This window comes from Ovis canadensis, chromosome 12 (assembly GCF_042477335.2).
Source record: "Ovis canadensis isolate MfBH-ARS-UI-01 breed Bighorn chromosome 12, ARS-UI_OviCan_v2, whole genome shotgun sequence".
Lineage (NCBI taxonomy): Eukaryota > Metazoa > Chordata > Mammalia > Artiodactyla > Bovidae > Ovis > Ovis canadensis.
In genome coordinates, this window is record NC_091256.1 from 53,568,428 (window position 1) to 53,584,575 (window position 16,148).

General features: G+C 44.8%; 1 protein-coding gene across 1 annotated transcript in view; it reads right to left on the reverse strand.

Annotated features, from left to right (window-relative positions):
• The window catches only part of PEX14 (peroxisomal biogenesis factor 14), a 141,741-nt gene that overhangs the window by 91,915 nt on the left and 33,678 nt on the right, over positions 1–16,148 (reverse strand). The window lies entirely within an intron of this gene.

Sequence of the window (16,148 nt, forward strand, 5' to 3'; positions counted from 1 at the left end):
ATGGATTGTATTAACCTTCACATTACTCAGTGCACACGAAGCGTGTGCCTGCACACCGCCTGTCTGCTCTCCACCACTGACACTAGACTGATGGGTGGGAAATGCCAACCTGCCCCCATAGGAAAGGGGCCACTGTAAATGACTATCATTATTGATCTCATCAGAAAAAGAACCACTTAGTTTCCAGGTACAGGTAAAGTCAACAGACCCTGAAGTTTCCTCATAAGTTGTTGAAAGAAAAAATTTCTAAGGGGCCAAATGTAAGGAAGTTTTCTAAGATTTTTCAAACTAAGGCAGCAATTGAACAGAGATTCACACAGAAAGTACTGTGAGTACAAATGGAATACTAGCTACAAGTATCTTCTTCATATTTTATATGAACTTCATCATGAGACCAGACACACCTCTTTGGTAACAAAAGATAAATCAGAAAGGAAAAAAAACTTCAGGGCAAACCCCTGATGTATTTCCCCTGTGATCCCTTCACGGGAGGCTTGGATCAGACACTCTCCCCGAAGGACGAAGTCAGGTAGCCCAAATTTGGGCCTGTCAGAGGTAAGACACAGAAGCATTCCTTGAGAATGATTAGAATCTGTCCAACACTGTGAACACTTTAACTACCATCATGAACTGCAGTGATAACCAATTGGTCCTGGACGAAAGAGAAATCGATGCTCAGGATTCTAGAACCTCAAAACTACATGCTCACTCCCGAGCCCCTCAGGATGCATCCAAATAGAGAAAAATCTGACAAACATCGACAAAATGGTTGCATTCTTATGAAGAGATGGGACAGGGGAAGAAAGAAGAGAGAAAAGGGAAACAGAATGGGGTTAAGGAGGGAGACGAGGAGGAGGAGGGGGTGATGGATGAGCAGAGGAGATGGAACAGAAAAGAAGGCAAACGGAAAAGGAAAGCAGCTAGGAGCCAGGAGGAAGTGGCGAAGGAGAAAAACAGGAGGAGGAGAGGCTGGCCTTGGACTAGGTGGACAGTTGCACCATCCCAGGCCCCACGGGCTCAAGGCCCATCTGCCCAGATCAGGTGCCTTAGGGTTAATTGCTCTTCACCTGGAGAAAAAATACACCTTCAACATACAAGACAAGGATAGCATTTGTATATGTGGTAAGCTCCACACACCCGGGGATGGGTCCCAGGTGTCAGAGGAACTGTGGGCAGGCAGGTCTCTAAGCCAGTGATGCCAATGGCACAGCTCCTGACATTCACCGGTAGAAGCATAAACCTTTCCTTCATCCTTCCAAAATTTTCCATGACAGAGAAAGATAACAGAATCCCACCACTAAAACGCACAGGTTTCACCTTGCTTTTTTAATACAGTCCTTGGTATATGCATTTCTGGTCAGAGAGCAAAGTTCTGATGGGTTTAATGGTGCACTCAATGCAGTGCTTGGCGCATTCCATCAATTTTTTTTTAAAAAATTGCATCTCTTATTTCTTTAAATACATTAATCAGCCTGGTGTAGGCAAAACGGATCCATCGGACAATGCAATAAACATGAATTATCATCTATCCAACACGCATAATGGCTTAAAAATACATAATAGCAGGTGTAGTTTAAATGATTAGTTATTACACCTGTGGTGGGTCTGATTCAATTGGGGAAAATCATCTTTAATAGGTTAAAAGGTTTAGATCACCATGCTTTCCTTAAAGTGGCTGCAGAGAGGGAATGATGGAGTGCTCTGTCATTAGTAATTCATTTAAGAAAAACGTGGGGGATATAGCAAAGAACAGCATAAACGGGAGAATCCAATTTAAACATCAGGTAAAGCAGAAAACACCTTTTAAAAAAGCAAGATAAATGAATTTGGAAGGGAGGTGAAATTGACATATTTATTTTAACGGGAATTTGACAAAGTCCCGGCACACTTCAAACTTGCAAAAAATATGAACAATTTCTTTTAAAGTTTCCATTCACTAATTTCGAGCCATATAAAATAATACTGCCAAACACCTACATAAAGTATATCTGGGGCTTGTTTATGTCCCTCTTGATCTTTGTAGGAAAATGCAGGCGACAGGCAAATCGCATATTTAACAGCACCGGTATCACTATGCCAGATGCAAAAATATAAAGCATCCAAACTAACAGCTTCAACATAATGGGCTTTAGAAGAAAGATACCCAGATAAGCAGCTCCATCCATGTAAGCTGGACATACAAGAATGCCTCTCCTTTCACTAGCTATTTCTTCAGCTACTCTTTACTCTTCTCCTCTCTCCTCATAAGGACCTGGCACTTCAACAAGGTGGGGAAGAGCCCGTCCAACATAGAATTTTACAGCCCTTTGATTCACACATAGATGGTAGAAGATTTCTCCAAACCCTTCCCCATAATGCAAAGGTTTGAACACGCCTAGATAACGGACGCTGTCCCCAGTTTTCGTCTTTCATTTGACTATTGTTGGACACTTTTCATTAACTTCACAGAGCAGTTCAAGGGCTCTTCCCTTGGTGGAGGTCAGACAGACACAACACCCTTTTGTCGGATGAAATGACGGGGTGCCTGCAGCCTGTCCTGTATTATCGTCTGATTTTCTAATTAGGAGATGAATGTGACTATTCATGGGTTATATTTGTGCCCAACTAAATTACATAAATTCAGGCCAAACCTTCCGCCTCAATGTCACAGATGTAAAACGGAGGCAGGAACGTTACTGCACCCGGTGTAGGAGTGCAGCAAGCCAAGGAGAATCCTGGTGAAAAGCTCCGATGTGGAGACCACTTGCTGCTGAGTCCCTCAGAGACACAGAACTGGCCCTCCTTTCCCCTTCTCTCGCACCCCGAGCATTCTTAATGAGGGCAAGGCAAATTACCAGTAGCTGGTCTCATAAAAATAAAGATGACAAACTCAGAAGGAAAGAGAAGCAAAGTTTCTCATCACCCCGTTCCTGTGACCCGATGCTCTGTGTCCCACCTTCCCTCCCTCCCTCAAAAAGTGAAACAAAACCATCCTGTCATCATCGACTCTGCAATTTTAGGCAAGTTTGATGATTTTACTCTGTTCATCACTTAAAGCTAGAGATAAAACCCGGGTGCAAAGAGGAGGAGCAAATTCTTGCCTTGGCAGTGGGTCCACTGGAGTGACTGCCAGCAGCCCAGGGAAAAAGAGGGGACTTCAGATTGAAAAACACCTTTGGATCCAAGATGACTGGCCAATTGAGAGAGATTTGTGTGTGAGACCAGGATTTGCAACTGTATAAATCAATGGAATACAGTATACTCAGGGGCTATCTACAATGAACTATGTGCTGTTAAATGCATTGTGCAGGGTAAGTAATCCCAGGTGAGAAGCAGCAAGGTTCCTGACAGTCCTCACTGAAGCGATGCTTCATAGATGCTTTCCACTCTCCTACAAAAGATCTGCACACTATCATCTTCAGAACACACGCGGTATTTTCTGCACAAGGGGGAAGGGAGAACAGAGCTTGCCTAACAATGAACCTGGGGTTGGGGGGAGCCTGAGCACTCTGCACCTGACATGTAAACCTGATGCGCTGTCTCCAGTGACACTTACTTGGAATGTCACCAACTTCTGCACTCCTGTGTGCAACACGCACATCTATCTCCTAAAAATGTGAGCATTCATTAGCCATTTAAAAATATTAAAAATAGTCAAAAATTAATGACACTAACAACCAAAGCCAAGTCCTTTTTCACCCAGAGATCACAACTAGAGGGCAAGAGAAAACGATCGACAGGCGGACTTAAAACTCCATTCCAACACTGCTGCGCTACACATGCACGGCTCAGAAGATTAAATTGCCTGTGAAAGGTTCCTATGCTCGTACTCTAAAGTAGATAGATACCCTGAATCCTGTTAACAAGCGTTAGACCAAAGCCAACTCGAGGTTTTACAAGAAATGACTGGGAAAGCCGGGCAGTGCCTAGAATGAGAGAACCCTCTTCAAATGGAAACACTGCATTTTAGTAAGAAATCAGTACTCTGTCAGGAGTTCCTTGACAAATATGGTCATCAGTGGCACAAGGAAATAGTTGCAAAGCAGCTGTTAATCAGAGGAACACATCGTAGAACGCTGATGCTAGCACTCGTGAAAAAATGCAACGGGCTAATTATGAAGCCATATATCTCACTAAAGAGGCCGTGTTCCTTGAGATTCCAGGCAGAGCGCTCTCAGATCCAGGGTCCTAGGACAACATAATTCTGGTTTTCTGCATCCAGAAGCCTCCCTGACCTACAGATAAGGGTCCTGACCAGGCTCACTGCTCTCACTTCTCCACACTCTTTTTCAGCAGGGAACAGGCTGGGGAGTGGGGGAGGCAACCAGCCCAGAAACAGGGGTATCCCCCAACCACATTCCAAGATGCTGCACAAATATAGCACAAATACAGCTCCTAAACCAGAGTAAGAGAAAATCTAGGAGCATGCAAAAAAGACACGTCGGAATTACCCTTCTAATGTGGCAGGAGAGCACGTGTGTGAGAGCAGCAGTCAAAAAGAGCCGCCCCCAGCCGCCAAAACGAAAGGAGGAAAAGGCAGCAGCAGCAGCAGCAATAAAACGGAATATAGAAACTGCTGCGTTTGAAATCGCCAAGGGAGAGAGGGAGTCTGGCGAAGAGCTGCTCTTAGGGTGTGAAATGCAACTCGGGGAGGCCGAGGGTCTAGAGGGCAGGTAAGAGGGGAAAGTTAATATGCAGAGGAAGGCTCGGTCAGCCAAAATTCAATACGATCCTATGATCCTCCGCAAGGACAAGGAGGCACGAGGCTCCCCGAAACCAGACGAGTGCGAGTGGGGGGAGGGGCGCCACGACCAAGCGGAGCGGAGCCGCCAGAACGGCAAGAGGGGAATAACCTTGAGCTGGTCGTGGCCGAGGCCACCGCAGCGCGGAGCCAAAGTGCCCCCTAGCCGGGGCCAGCGGGCGCGCAGGCCAAAGGAGGCGGCCGCCCCGCTGCCTTTTGCGAGCCCCGACCAAGTGTTTTCACTCCGGGAAAATGAAATGTTTTGCAAGATGAAACAGAATGAAAATTGAGGTTTTAGGTAATTACTAGTTGGCATTTACATATCACGGGCTGGTTCAACACCTATTCATTTTCCTCTTTTATTTTCAATTTTTTAAAATTGCTCATTAAAAAATGAACAGATGACAGTGACAGGGAAATTCCCCCCCCCTTTCTCCTTCTCTGAGGGTTACAAAATCGAGAGGTACTTTTCCCCCATTTATCTACAATTAACACGCACATGCAAAGGTACCTTTCGTTTACATGGAGGGTGGGGGGAAGAGGAGAGGGGAAAGTCAACAAAAAGCCAGGAAGTTCAAAAATAAAGACACTGAGTTGTACTTGAGCCAGCCTCCTGCACCTGGGTGAGCAGTGCGCTTACAAGCGCCCTGGCTCTCAAGGAGTTAAAGGAAAGAGCCTCTCTTTCAACTTGGAATTTCCTGCTTTCCGTCATTGTGTCCTTCCCATTGTTGACTTGGGTTCCAACCCTATACTAATTAAGTCGTGGGCCCTAATTTCCTTTGTTTTACTTTACTCTGTTCTTTTGTTTTTCGCATTAAAGAAATAAAAGATCCCTGGTAGAAGTGCATGTGAGTGGACATGATAGAACACAATATGTGGAGGCTATTGTGTAAATCTGCATTTAGGGAATTCCACAGCACGCATTACTGACCTTAGTCTCACTTTAAAAACACCGATATATGCAGTAAGAGCCTTTATGAAAGGTGGCAATGTCCTATGCACAATAACTACCCTTCAAGTGAAATATCTGTGTTTAAATTTTTCTTCTTGGCCCTAGTTAAAAATATTGCATGAACTGCTTGTCAGAATGTTGGTGGTTTTGTTATTTTATTAAACTAGTTCTTCCAGAAATGTATGTGGAAGGCAACAGGCAGTATTTAGTATCAAGTGGAGTTAGTGATGGACAGGGAGGCCTGGCATGCTGCAATTCATGGGGTCGCAAAGAGTCGGACACGACTGAGCAACTGAACTGAACTGAGAGTGATTTTAGGCAAGGGTGACTAGGAAAGTACTCTGAGTGCCAACTTGCAGCGCAAAGGGAGCTGGGGCTTCAGCAGCAGAGCTGACACGCAGAGCTACCAGCGCGGAGGGCGACCGGAACCATGCCACAGAAAGCGCGGTGGTGCACACTCTCACTGTGCGGGAAATAAAAACCCTTGTTTTCCGGGATGACGAGATCAAAGTTCCTTCTTAGGAAAGGTTGAGAAGGAAAAGGGTTCTCTCCTTGGGGAGAAAGAAAAGCAAATTTAAATGCCTGTCCCCACACATCCCCACCTGAATTTAGAGAGCAACCCCTCTAATTTTTGATGCAACCAACAAAGCAGTTACCCAAAGAGGAGAGAAAAAAAGGATGACATTTGCCTTTTCCTTGGCTTTGAAATCCAACTGGCAGCAAATTGTTTGAAGTCTTGTTTAGAGAGGAAACCGTAATAGCCTCCATACTGAAAAGAGGAGGAAAATGCCATTATACACGGATCACGGTAACAGTGACCTCAGCAGAGAAGGCAAAACGAGCTGGCTCCCAGTCGGAGCGTTGGCCGGCATGCCAGGAACAGAGTGAAAAAGGCTTGTGTGTGCCAGCAACGGGTGGCAAGCTTTGGGTGCTCAGTCCCAGGAGATACCAAGAAAAGGCAAAGAGTTCAATTTCCTCACATGGTGTCTTTCAGCAGCTTATTGACTGCTCCTTCTTTCAGTTTCCCTTGCTGTTTTTTCCATATTCTTCTAATTCCCCTGTACTGTTAAAGAGGAAGCAGAGAGCACCCAGGCTTCATGTTGTAAAATTAATGAAGGTGTCAAGCTGTTGAGTTGAATCACTCCAAAGGAATGTAATGACTCAGTGTCCAAGATGCTCCTGAAGAGGACTGTGAGCTCACTCTGTGGCAGTGGCTGGTGACTCCAACATTAAAAATATGTGGCTCCCAGTGCCTGGGACCTTCCTAACGACACCGCCGCCTCTACTTTCTAGTACCTTTCTCCCCACAAGTTGGATCTGATGCTTTCCAAAGGTTACTTCTAAATGCCAGCACCTTCGTGTGCTCAGCAGATAGAGGTTCAGTTCCCACTTCTTTTGAAATTGGGCCAGATGGACCCTGGTGTGAAGCTCTCTCTAGTCACGCACTACTGAGAAGTGGGATGATCAGGAAGGGGGCAAAGAGAGGGTGCATCATGGAAAGTGACACCTTTGGGCATCAAGCCATCACCGGGGGTGAGACGCTGACTAGGTGACCACCAGGTGGTGCAGGGCGAGGTCCCTGCATGATTGCTGAGCACCTTCTGCTCTGAGAGCAACAAGATGGGCCCCTGGATTCTAAGGAAGATGAGCTCTGGATCAGGAAATGCTGTCGAGCATCACCCTCCACACAGCACAAAGCTGAAACTTTGAGGAGTCACTAAATGGCACTCCTACCAGACATCCTACAAGGAAACTGAAGAAAGACAATTTTTCACTTTTTAACATTTCTAAATGTTAAAAAATAGATTTGAGGACTTCCCTGGTGGTCCAGTGGTTAAGACTTCTGCCTGCTGATGCAGAGGATATGGGTTTGATCTCTGGTCCAGGAAGATCCCACATGCCAAAGGACAACTAAGCCCATGAGCCACAAGTACTGACTCCAAATGCCACAACTCCTGCAGCCTGCAGGCTCTGGAGCCTGTGCTCCACAACAAGAGGAGCCCACACACCTCAACGAAGACTCAGCTCAGCCAAAAATAAAGATAGATCTGAATACAAAAAAAGAAGCAGTCACAGCTTAAAACAGTTCGAATCCGAAGACAGCAAGAAAAGAATTGGAAATGACACGTGGGAAGCCTTAAAATTGTCTTTAGATACCCTGATAAGCAGAAAAAAGTGAACAATTAAGGCTCAGTGGTAAAGAATCGGCTCACCAATGCAAGAGACAGGGGTTTAATCCCTAGGTCGGGAAGAACCTCTGAAGAAGGAAATGGCCACCCACTCCAGTATTCTTGCCTGGAGAATTCCAAGAACAGAGGAGCCTGATGGGCTACAGTCCATGAGATTGCAAAGAGTTGGATATGACTAAGTGACTGAACAACAACAATCCCAAACTCCCAGTCTATCCTTCGCCACATCTTGGCAATCACAAGTCTGTAAGAACAGTTTTACATTTCTAAATGGCTAAGAAAAACAAAAATCAAAAGAGGTCACGTGAAAATCATATGAACTTTGAATTTCAGTGTCGATGAATAAAATGTTACTGGAACACAGCCATGCTCATTCAGGGGTTTCTCAGGTGGTGCATTGGTTAAGAATCCGCCTGCCAGTGCAGGAGACGTGGGTTTGAAGCCTAGGTCAAGAAGATCCGCTGAAGAAGGAAATGGCAACCCACTCCAGGGCTTTGCCTGGGAAATCCCACGGATAGAGAAGACTGGAGGGCTACAGTCCATGGGGTCAGACATGACTGAGCACACACACGTACACTAAGACCACCAAATCCTGGCTCTTCCTGCTATTATTTTAGATTCTTCTGTGACCTAAGGGGAAAACTAGAAGAGTTCCAAAAGTATGATGCATAAGAGAGAAAGCTGGCACTCAAAAACCTTCAAATTTACAGTAAGATGACAAAAACAGTCAAGTGGAATCAGCTCCTCTCAGGGGAAAGCTGCCCTCTTCACAAGCACAGCAGCCCCTGGGAGGGCCCAGGGACAGCCACCCGCCAAGACAGTACAGTCTGGTAACCAGCTCCAGCAGCAAGGAGGGGGTGACAGACAGCAGACGTGCCTCACAGCCGTGTGAAATAAGTTGACGGCCAGTTCAACTGTCTAAGAAGGGGTATCTAACATGGGCCACATGGCTCCAGATGACTTTAGGAGTAACTTGTCCACACAATGAGGGTAGTGCAGAGAGCAAGACAAGCCACGCCCCTGACATGGATGATGAGTGAGTCACCGTATTTCACACAGCTTTCAGAGGCACTGAGATAAAGACCACAGGACTGATTCTTGTACCCATGGTCGGATGTGTACCCTCAGACTGTCTTTAGCACCAAGATGCAAATCTGGAAGAGAATCTGAATCAGGAGACAGCAGTCCAAGAGACTTCCCTGATTGCCCAGTGATTAAGATTCCACCTTCCAATGCAGGGGGCAGGGATTCCATCCCTGGTTAGGGAACTAAGATCCCATGTACTGAATGGTGTGGTCAAAAATGAAAAGTAAATAAATACTTTTTAAAAAGAAAGACAGAGACAGAGAGGTATCAGTCTAGTTGCCTCCTCTGACAAAACCAATTTAGAAATTTTTAGCTCAGCAAAGGAATCCATAGCACACAGAAGGAATTAAATGGTAATCACTGTGGCTCTGAACTGTTCAGTAACCTTTCACTAAACACCATAAACAACCACAGCTTGCAACAAACAAACATACCTTCAAAAAAATAAATGATTCAGCAGAGGCCTATTATTAATAGACAGACACCAGAGCCATCTTGGCCATGAAGGTCTCCTACCTCTAATGGGAAGATAAAAAGGAAAGTCTTCCTGTCCTACCTCTGATGCTCTTAGCAATCTCAGTCATCTAAAATGAGCATGTATTTTACTTACAATTAATGCAAGATTTAACCAGTTCTCATCATCATAAGATCAGTTCTATTGAGCACCCTCCTTCTCCTCCTCTAGATAATGGCAACTCATTTCTAAGTCCTTACCACTCTGTCTGGGGAACAGAGAGGAAGGATTAAGAATCACCATCTTGCTGTGCAATCTTCTTGATTCTCCACACCTAACTCGTCCTAGGGTAAGAGACTAAAATCACAAAAATCCCTACATCTCCTCAATTTGGCCAAAGAGTCCTGAGACATCGCTCATCATTTTCTGTTCACTGTCCTTTCTCTCTCTCTTCTTGCCTGTTTAAACACATGGACACAGAGTTATTAACTTTTACAGGAAAACCAAATAAAATAATGTCAAAGCAAAAACGCGGTGATGTCAGGCTGCAGCTAGCACCATTCATTTGTGGGAATCTGATTAGCGCTCGAGTGGCAGCGCTACCTGGAAAAGTGCTCACAATCAAATAAAAAAATGATACCAAAACATTAACCTGATGGCTAAAAACTCCACATTTAAACAGTTAAAGTAATAAAGGAGCTTTTATTGAGTATTTTTTATATTTCATTATGCCCCAAATTGACGAGGACTCCCGGATACATTTTCTAGAGTTTTGGTTCCTTAAATCAAATGCTCTCTTGGACTTTTTTTTTTTTTTAAACTGAAAGGAAACAGCATTTCTTGTAAATCTGAATGAAAGGATTAAAGCTTCTCCTACAGTATCAATATCAGCAGTGAGTGCAAACACAGCCAAACACTGCAACAAACAGAAGCCTTTTTTGATTTATGTACTTTAATTCTCAACCTGCCCACAGCTAGCAAAGTATTTTCCTTCATGATTTTACCTTATGCAAACCCTCTATGTCCCCATTCACACCCATTCTGCTCAAAGACCGCTGGGAACAGCGGTGGTAGAGAGGCAGGCCAGAACGTGGGCCGGAAACCTGCGAGCGGAGCCCAGCCCTGATGCGCATGTGTCCTCGGCCCCGGCCCCTCACACCCCCGCTCTGTGCCTCCAATTCCTTCATTTCTATAAACAAGGGCTTGAACAGATGGCCTTCGGGACCCTCTAAGCCACATCATTTTATAATTTCCAAGTTGATTCCATCAGGCAGCCTACCTAGACCAGGGACACGGGTGAGGGTCAGGAACCAGACCCAGAGCTATTCTGGAGCTCAGCTCTCCAATCTCATCCAGCCAGAAATAGGAGAAAGCCAACAAAGATGGGGAAGGAGAGAAGGGAAGGGAGAAGACGTTGTTGCTGCTAAAAAAAGAAATAAATTCCATATACATTACACATAGCAAAGCTCTATTCACACTACTTACTATCTATTTCATACAGAAGCTTAGTTATCTGGTGTCCAAATCACAGAAGATTAAAAACTGCAAATGAGAAAGGAGAATCAAGCCAGACAGCCAAGAAATACTCACAGAACAAAGACAAGATAGTGAAAAAAGCCCAGCAACAAATATCAGGAAAAACTCGTCTATAAAAAGCAAACAGAAAACTCAAAAAGTTATCATTCCGGGGTCATTTGGCATAGGTGGAGTCATTCAGAGGAGAAGCGAATACACAACAGATCTGTACTTCAACAGGTTTGGAAAACAGCTACACTTAAAATACAATATAAACATTTACATCTAAAACGACGATACTGAGTCATCAGGATTAAATTATAGTCTTAGATACTCTACCTTATAAAGCGAGAGAAAGCGTATAACCCGTTTTATTTAATTCCCAGTTAAAAGTTTTACATGTTTTGTTTTCATATGGCTCTCAATGAGCATCTAAACAGTGTGGCTACCCAGAATGACTTATTCCAGGAGGGTGGCAGAGAGGGTAGTTTCCTGAACTGAACAAAAAACAGTTTTTATCCAAGTTCAGAGTAAGAAACAGGAAGCCAAAGATTAAACAAGCTGAAGCTCCAACACTCTGGCAACCCGATGCAAAGATCCGACTCATTGGTAAAGACCCGGATGCTGGGAAAGACAGAGGCAGGAGCAGAAGGGGACGACAGAGGATGAGATGGCTGGATGGCATCATCGACTCATGGACATGAGCTCGAGCAAGCTCTAGGAGATGGTGAAGGTCAGGGCAGCCTGGCGTGCTGCAGTCCGTGAGGTCGCAAAGAGTCGGACACAACTCAGAGACTGAACAACAAGTTACTAACCTTCACTGAGTCTACACAGAATACTAGGCAATTAAAAAACCAAGAACAGCAAGCAAAGATGTTTTTGCAGTTACAATCTTGGACAAGGACAGCCATCTGGTCCCATACATGACCTAGGACTTCCCTCTTCAACAACCTTCACAAATGACTAGCAAGCCTCCACTAGAATGCTTATAATGAACAAAGAACTCACTCTCTTAAAAAGACTGTCAATTCCTTTTCAGGAGTCCTTCTTGAAACTGAGCTGAAATCTACTTTCCTGAACCTTCTATCCACTGACCCTAGTTTTCTGATGGAGAATAATACTAACTGATCTACTTCTTGAGACAATGCTGGATGAGGAAGGAGAAGAGGCCTCTGTCTCTTGGCTATCTTTTCTATAAAAGCATTTCCCTTACTCTGCTTATTAACTAAATGTGAACACCCGTTTCACTATATAACAGGTTCACGAATTCTGCTCTTAAGCCCGGTAAGAGCAGCCTTGCCCTTTCTGGGAGAGCCAAGGCTACACCTGTAATGTCAGAATGCATTAACAATAATAAAGGCCACAGTAATGCAAGAGACGACTTCATACAGACGTCATTCCAGGATGGCTAAATTCAATCAAATATGGCAGTGCTTCCTACAATGCTATGCTCGCCAGGGCCAGTGCCTATGACGTGGGCCCACTTACTGGAAGCTGCTGGAAACAGAAAGTGAGCACTCTGCTTCGAGACTGTAATGGACGGGGTTTTTTACTAGCCCGTAAGTGGTTTGCCATCTTTCTTTCCCAGGAATTACCTAGGAATTCATTTAACATCTACAGACTTCAAATGCAACTTCAGAAGGCTAAACGCACATGAAGCAAAGGGAGCAAAGGCACCGTGTTCTCGCACCCTCGTCTTAAAGATACACGATCCTCATGGGGGAAACGGAAACTCCGAGGAGATGGTAATCAAGAATTAAAGCCAAAGGCGACCTGGCCTTACTTCTAACTCGGTCACTAACTTCTTCAGTAACTTTCAGAGTTACTTACCTTTCCTGTTTCTCCTTCCTCATCTGTAAAATGGAACTGTAACTGCTTAGGGACTCACCAAAGTGTTACAAGGAATAATTAGTTAGCATTTATGTAAGACTTTTGATCTTCAAAGTAAGATTATTAGACTATAAAGTGGAGTAGATGTGGTTTGAAAAAAATCTTTTAAAAACATAAAATAAAGGATGCAAGCAAATTCAGAGAGGCAAAACAGGCTAACATCATCTCCCAAAGGCCAGATGTCTTCACCTCCATAGGCAGCCGCTTTCTGCCCTAATCTGTATTTGCATGTAGAGACAAAGGTATAAGAACCTTTTACTGGCAAAACTGGAGAAGGTAGAACGAAGAGCGAAAGGAGAAAAAAGAAGGTCAGAGGAGAGGCAGTTAGGAAAATGTAAAAGGAAGGAGAGATAAGAAGAGAGAAAAATAAGGGGCAAGAAGGGAACAGAAAGCAGCAAGAAATAAAGAAAGGCAAATCCTAAAAAAGAAGCAAGAACAGTGAGAGGAAGAAACAGAGAGAAACAGAAAAGAAAACTTCATTAGGGAACAAATAAAAAGTGTTTTCTGTTTTCAAAGAAAAAAACGTTAAATTTTTTTGACTTTAAAAAAAAAAATCAGAGGACAAAGAGCAGAGGATAGAAAAACAGAACATAAAGCTTTAAGGAGTATGTCTGGAAACCAGAAAGCTGGAAGGGAAATCATTAGCAAGTCCACAGTGCGTCTACAGTGATACTGCGTGGATCAATTCATTTAACGCTGCCCTGTACATTTACAGAAAAGTACCTCTGATATAATAAAGGCTCATAAACACACAGAAATTGGGTTAGACCCGTTTCGAATTCCTGCCAAACAATGGTTCAGAAAAATGAAGCTCTATTTTAATTAGCTGGACTCACGAGTGATTTGATAACAGCAGATGCTGTCTGCATGCTTTCAGCTTGATGGGCTCCACATACATGAACTTAAGAGTGGTTCTGATGCAATTAGGTATTTCTTTCTGTTCCAATGTGCCAGGCCCTAGGACCCAAGCCTATGTGTAGCCCCTCCATGTTGCTATATTTATCTACACATTAATATTTCAAATCATGAAGACCACATACAACAAACAGAAAAGCAGTTTTCAAAGTCACTGGTAGGTAGACAAGAATATTCTCATGATGAATTTTCTCTTTCCACTGGAGAAAGAAAAGTTGGATAGCTGAGAAAAATCCACACAGGGCAGCATCAGTATAGAAATATTTAAAGCTAGAGCTGAAACACTACAGACTTCGTAGCTCAAAATTTGCGATTCCAGTCCAGAGCTACGGCAAAAGATTAGCGCACTTAATGCACAGGCTGACCTGGGACTAAGTGGCCTTCAAAATGTTCTTTGTAATCAGGCATCCTATTATAACCCAGCTTGCTGCTCCCTGAGACCGGCGGTGGTATGCAGAACCGCAACCCTGCAAGCTCAGGTATTTTCACCAGGTGCTTTCAAGCTGGGCACCTGCCTGCCCCTCGCTCCCTTTCAAGCACTCACTCTCCCAAAGAGCATTCTGTCTGCTTTTCCCATAGCACTCACTGCCCTCTCTGCCAGGACGGCTCAGAGCACCACCACCCACAGACACAGAGCTGCTGAAGGACCTGCGTATAAAGCAAGAGCTGCTTCCAGCTTCAGACTCGCCTGATAGGAGGACCCAATCTGTTAATTATCTGTCAGTTTGTCACGGCTGGACTGAGAACCGGAGGACCGTGAGAGGGGGTGTTGCTGGCGGGAGGGGGGGGGCGGGGGGCGGCGGAGGAGGCGCTCTGCTGGATGGTGCAGTACTCGTCCTGAAATTCTGAATCAGGTGTTCAAAATCCCCTGTTGAATGATGGGCGGAACAGAGGGTGAAAAAGACAAGAGGCCAGGGTTTTGAATCACTCAATTCGGACAGAAGAGGGGGCCGTGAAGCCCACCACCACCACCTCAAGCGCACAGGGAGAAACACACCCCCTCACTCTCTCTGAAAGGACAGAACGGACACAGTGACCTTCACACTAGCTCCCGTCCGCTGGCGCTAACAAGCTGCACACTGTAAATCAAGGATGAAATCCCAGTGCCAGGAAAGCGAAGGAGAGACTCTTCTTCTGGGAGGGCCCACGGATGCCGCCTGCCTCTGAATCAGCGTTTCAGGCCGACGTGTGGAAGGCAGGCAGGAAGCTCCGTGCCGGCAACTGAAGGAAAAAATATGTATTTATTATATATAGTAGGCCTTCTTCAAAAGTTATTTATTTCACAAAACCACTCTGCTAAATAGAGGTTTCAATCTAATTGGAACTGCAATTTGCATATTGTAAATGCACCAAGTGACAGTCTTTGAGACTTCTGTTCTACTCCACAGTTTATGGGTTCACAAGCAGTAGATTTCCCAACATACACACATGCAAGAATGGAAGAAAAGACTACAGAGGAGTATCTTTTAAATATATATATCGTACTAAGCAGTTTTTTTCAGCCCCTCGAAAACCCCTGAGGAGGGGCAGAGGGCTCAAGCTGTGAAATGGGGAGGACGCTTGCAATACCCTCCAAGGAGACAAAGCCAATAGGGCAAAAGGAGGCTGGTGGCAGCTGCAGGTTTGCTTCCGATCAAGTGTTTGGACACACACGTCTCTAGCGAGCCCCTACTCACCACGTGTCCCTTCCTTCCTTCCCCGGGGGAGGCAAAGAGGGGACCCCCACTCAGCTTAACTCTCTCCACTCCCAGCCGCATCCCAAGTGCACGTCTGTCTGTGTCCTCAGTCACTTCCATCACGACCGACTCTTTGCAACCACCATGGACTGTAGCCCACCAGGCTCCTCTGTCCGTGGGATTCTCCAGGCAAGAATACTGCAGTGGGTTGCCATTCTTCCTCCAAGGGATCTTCCCGACCCAGGGAGTGAACCTGTGTCCTGTACTGCACGCGGATTCTTTACCACTGAGTCACCTGGAAAGCTTCCGTTCACATCCCGAATGAGCCATGGTTAATTAACAAAGATGCAAATAGTCACAGACCGAAATAAAGGCTTTCGACAAGAAGTAAAAAGAGACCTTATAAATCAAATAGGAAAAGAAAAAAGAAAAGGCAGAGACAGAAAGCACCCAAAGCAAATGATCAAGATACTGACAACTGAGGAAATGAGAAACAGAAGGGACTGGTCAGGACTTCCCATAAAGGTCTACCATTTTCTGTTTGTACCTCTGGGTTCATTACCAAAGCTGATTTATGACAGGAGATACCGTTCTGGGGAAGAGAAATGGGTGCAAAGATTCTGGAGTCCCGTACACGCCCAAGACTTATCTCCTTAGACTGCATCCAAATTAACCTGCTCCTTGTTCCCCTCACTCACTTCAAGAAGAAATAACTTTTTCAAAGACGGCATCCCTAGAGCCCAAAGATATT